The sequence below is a fragment of the Aotus nancymaae genome, unplaced genomic scaffold (assembly GCF_030222135.1).
Source record: "Aotus nancymaae isolate 86718 unplaced genomic scaffold, 86718_ANA_hifiasm-v0.15.2.pri h1tg000019l, whole genome shotgun sequence".
In the NCBI taxonomy this organism is placed as follows: Eukaryota; Metazoa; Chordata; class Mammalia; order Primates; family Aotidae; genus Aotus; species Aotus nancymaae.
In genome coordinates this window covers 7768803-7774210 of record NW_026988431.1, presented here as the reverse complement: position 1 = coordinate 7774210, position 5408 = coordinate 7768803, and the positions used below count along the sequence as shown (strand labels likewise).

The 5408-nt window shown below is 39.6% G+C and overlaps 1 pseudogene; it reads left to right on the top strand.

The window, feature by feature from the left end:
• The first annotated feature begins 3967 nt into the window (after positions 1-3967).
• LOC105705565 (ribulose-phosphate 3-epimerase-like protein 1) lies at positions 3968-4710 on the top strand (annotated as a pseudogene).
• The last annotated feature ends 698 nt before the right edge of the window (positions 4711-5408 follow it).

Genomic DNA, 5408 nt, shown 5'->3' with positions numbered 1-5408 from the left:
TTTCTGTCTCCCTATATTTCTATATAGAATTAATCAATTTTTTACCTTATTATGATACCTAGAAATTATGCTTTATATATGTTGTATTACATGTCTTATTCATCTCTGTATCTTCCCCGGTTCCTGGCACAGCTGATGATTGTTTCCTGAGTACTCCTGTCAATAATTCTCTCATATTTGAATGTTTTATGGGGAGGTAGTCTCAGCATTAATAGGAATATATTAACTTATATATTCCTATACTAATAGGAATATATTAACTCATTATGTTAATGAATTGGGTACATGAGGCCATTTAATCAGATAATTTAAATTACTAATTATCTCTAGACCCAGAGGATCCAGTTGCCTGTGACAAACACTTGGGGATCACCTTTGACTTCTCCTTTTTCTCAATCCCTTATCCAATTAGTCTTTAGATTTAATTCTTAAATGCCTCCTCCAAGTATCAATTTCTTTTCATTTAACAGCGCCTTGTTCAGGCCACTATAATATTACCCCTAGATTACTATAACAGATACTCCCTGCTTTCAGGTTAGTCCCTCTTCAATCCCCTTCTCTATGTTTCCAGGGGAATCTTTCTATAAAGCAAATCTGACCATATCACTCTCAGGCAAAAGCCATTTTAGTGTGCCTGGATCCCAAGGGTTATTTTGACAATTACTTTCCAGCTGTGGAGACTCCATAAAAGACTCAACATTTTCAGATTTCTTGCTTCATTTTGGGGACAGGGTGGAATGTTTCTCTTTTCTGGTGACAAAGAGATTGCATGATGGAGATGGGGGGTGGAAAAGGAGAGAGGGATAAGGAAAGAGAATGTCATTGATACTGTAATATTGCTTGCGTCTGTTCTGCATAATCTAGTTTCTGGTAAGGCAATTAGCATGCAGATCAGCTGCATGGAATCCCGCATGCATTAGCAATTGAACACCAGCTTTCCAAACTCTTTTCTGCTTCTTCACAAATCCACACACCTTCTGGCTGGTCTGACACAGCCTCGGTTCAGAATCCATTAACTGGAGATTTAGGCCATGAACAAAAATAATTGTGCATGCTTATGATTAATGAGAAATCTATTTCAAAATTACAAGGCACCATACTGGCTAACTACTATTAATTATTTTTATCATTACTATACTGAGAAACCATTTTGTCAGACCAGAGGCCATTGTTCAAATTGGCTCAGGTAGGAAAGTGTCTGTGCATCATTTTGAAAAGCAAGTGTTTTTGATGTTTTTGATTTATGAAGATAATAATCATAAACATAGCCAATAGTGTGTGCTAATATTAAATATCCCATTGCAGTAAGTTATTTGAATGTCTTAATTTACTTAATCCTCACAGTAATTGTATAAAGTAGGTAAGATTACTATCTCCTTTTTATAAAGGAGAACACTGAGGCACAGGTGTTAGGTCATGCACACGTGGTAATTGATAGAGCCTGGATTAAAACAGGTAGTCTCATGGGTCCACACTTGAGTCCTTACCCTATACTTACCTATCTTAGGAAAGGAGATTACTTATTAGGGCAGCTTTTCGTTGTCATAGGGACACCCTGGACTATGTTGCGTGTTGAGAACTAGTAGGGCAGGTGGGTTGACTGATTCAGGGTTGCTGAAAATGCACTGGAAAGAAAATGTATCTGATCCCCACACCTATCTAGGGTAAATTCAGTAGTTAATATGATCTAAGAGGTTTAGTGAAATCTAGTTGAATATAGAAGTTTTCAAGGGTTTAATTTGAGGGAGGGAGAATTAGAACATGGTTGTGGGCAATTAGATTACTTGCAAAAAAAAAAAGTTCTTCAATTTGTAATCCACAGTGAAGGGGAGCATTCTGGAAGCAGAGTCTGGGAAAAACTTGGCTGTGGCACAAAGCATAATGTATTGGGTTTGCGAATCATACGGAACAGAGATTCAAGCCTGGTTTCACTATTTACACTGCGAAGTTGGGCAATTTTCTTAATCTCTTTAAACCCCCTACCTGGAAGGGTTATTGAGTGTATTAAGTGAGACGAAGTTTAGAGGGCACCCAGCACAACTCAAAGGCAGAAGTCCACACTATTTAAGGGGAAGTCCCTTTTAATGACAGTGAATATAATCTGACAATGAAGATAGTAAAATACTGGATACTCAGTTGAATAGTTTGGGGTTCAAGTCTGCTTTCAATCCCAAAGTAGAAATAGCACAGTTATTGTGAATAAGGGGTATTACAGAAGGCCAGGCAAGCAAACCTGCCCCACCTAGCAGACATGGAGTGAGAAGGTTACATCATGACCTGCCATGGGTATCCTAGGGCCCCAATTTACATCTCTACCACAGGCAAGATGGCAGGCTCTTTGCAGGTACTGGATACTACTGGAGAAATAGTGCTTATGGAATTGCCAAGCAGTGGTTGGGACATGTGCTGGATTATGCTGTCAAATCTACACAATCATCATTTTGTTCTATGGCTGGGCCTGTTTCACAGAATATCATTTCCTCTGTAGGTCAGAGTTAGTGTCTACCACTGGCAGGAACTTGCAGAGATTTGGAAAGCAAAACTGAAAAGAAGCCATCATTTCTGTGAGCTCTTGACTGCCAGACAAGGTTGCTTTGCAGAGCAATTCCTGAGCTCCCTTTTTAGGTTGTGAAACCAGAATTAGTGGTTCCTTGGAGTTCCCCATGAGCCCTACTTTCTTCACCAACGCTGGTACTTCAAGCTGAAATTACAGTGGCAGTTTCCCTGACTCTCCAGCTGAAGCCTCCAGATCTTCACTCTAGCTTCTTCAACTTTCCTGTAAAGTCCTGATTCCTGTATCAAACCATCCAATACCAAGATATTGCAGTAACTCAATTTTTCTAATTAAACTGAGAATAATAAAGCCTATTGCTCATTTGCTGCCCATGTGGTGCTTGGCTATCTAGAAGATGGGTTGGAAAACTTTTTCCTAAATTATGAAGTAAATATAGCTTTTGCAGGACAGTTCATTTCTGTTACAACTATTCAACTACCTAGCTCTGCTGTTGTACTGTGAAAGCAGCCGTAGATAATACATAACAAATGATTGTGGCTATGGCTCAATAAAACCATTTATGGGCACTGAAATTGGAGTTTTATTTAAATTTTATAAGTCACAAAAGACTATTGTTTTTTTCCCCCTACCATTAGAAAATGTAAAATTCATTCTTAGCTCTCAGGCTGTACAAGAACTAGTGGTGAGCTGGTTTGGGCTGTAGTTTGCCAACCCCTAATCTAGGGCAGGGCTGATGAAATTGGCCAGACACGAACATAAACTGCGTGTCTCTTACTGTGTGATGTTGGGCAATTTACTTCATCTCTGAACCTCACTTCTAAAATGGGGACATTTACAGAGACAAGATAGACAGTATAGGGTAGAGTTTTGTTTTGTGTGGATTAAATAAGGATGTATGTAAAATCTTTTGCTGACTATTGGGCACGTAGCTCATGGTCTATCATTCTGCATTATTACTGTTGTACATGGAGCCACGATTTATTTGGTGCTTGCCTTTCACTTACACAATTAAAAGGGAACTGAGGACAGTCTGCAGCCTTTGGGGCTTGCATTGGCTTTTGCACAGGAAAGGTAAAATTACATCCAGCGAAAAGAACAGTGAGAGAATCTGAAGCCTTTTCGAATGATCTACCACATTTGAATTAAATATGAGAATGTCAATACAGAATGCTTCTCAGTAATTCAGTCATCAACCAGATTGTTACTAGCAATTTCTCTGGCACAGCAATAGAGTAGGAACAGGGGCATAGGGATTGGAAAGATAAAAGAGGCAGAAGAAAGGGGAACTTTAACTTCATTGTATGATTGCTTTTTGCATGGAGGGATTACAGGTGATGGCTAATTTCTTAGTGTGTTTATTTCTCTTCAAATAAAGTGTTAAAATTATGCTATGGAAGAATATTCAAATATACTTTCATAATAGATCAAAAAGACATTATATAAGCCCAAACTATGGTGATGGATTGTAAGATTGGCCCACCTATCCTCAACAGTGGCCTGGCCAATTTAGGAACAAGTGTTTCCAGATAATAGACTCTGTGGTTGATTATCTGTACCTGGGTGTAACGAACAAGCACTCTGCTCTTTAGGAAGGTCAGCTTTTTGCAGTTTGTTCCCAGCATCACATTTGGCCACACCGTGGTAGAAAGCCTTCAAAATAAGCTAGGTCAGGACCCATTCTTTGACATGCGCATGAGAGGGTCCAGGCCGTAAACAGTGGGTAAAGCCAATGGCTGCAGCAGGCACCAATCAGTACACCTTTAATCTTGAGGCTACTGAGAAGCCAAGGGCTTTGATTGAAGACATCTGGGAGGAAAGGATGAATGTTGGCCTTGACATTAAACTGAAAACTACAGTTGAGTATTTGACATTGTAAGCTAATAAAATAGATATGCTCTTGGTAATGACAATGGAACCAGGATTTGGAGAACAGAAATTTATGAAAGACATGATGCCAGAGGTTCACTGGTTAAGGGCCCAGCTCCTATCTTTGGATATAGAGGTGATGGTGAAGTAGGTCCTGACACTGTCCATGAGGGTACAGAGGTAGGAGCTCCTATGACTGTGCCTGGCAGTGCCATCATGAGGAGCGAAGACTACAGATCTGTGTCAACCTGTTAAAAAATGTTTGCATGGGAGCTGCTCAGAAATGTTCTCTCTTTTTTTCTTTGTTATTCTTCAATGGCTTAATTTGAAATGGGATGACAGTTATCTCTTTTTTTAAAATTTTTTTTGAGATGGATTCTCGCTCTGTTGCCCACGCTGGAGTGCAGTGGCATGGTCTTGGCTCACTGCAACCTCCACCTCCTGGATTCAAGCAATTCTCCTGCCTCAGCCTCCCAAGTAGCTGGGATTACAGGTGCCTGCCACCACACCCAGCTACATTTTTTTTGTATTTTCAGTATAGTTGGGTTTTCACCATGTTGGCCAGGCTGGTCTCGAACTCTGACCTCGAGTGATCCGCCCTGCTTGGCCTCCCAAAGTGCTGGGATTACAGGTGTGAGCCACTGTGCCCGGCCCTGACATGTTCTCTTGACTGATGAAAACACAAGGAGCTGAGCATTTCTGCTCATGAAATATTTTTACTGGAAAACAGGAATACTGACTGGCAAATCATATCGTAATTGAGGCAGTACTGCTTTTTGGAGCAATTATTTATTTCAATGATTAAAATCTATTGTGCAGAATGTTCTAAGAGGTTAGAAACTGGTGTGTATAACTACATTTTTAGTGATACAATTTGAAGATTAATGTGGTAAAATACTCAGTTTTTACTGGGAGACTTGATTTTTATAAATAGTAATACTACGGCTGTATTAAAGTTACAAACAGAAATGTGTCTTAATGCCTACTGAGGGCATATTGGCTACTGTATAAAGAACTTTTTTTCTGT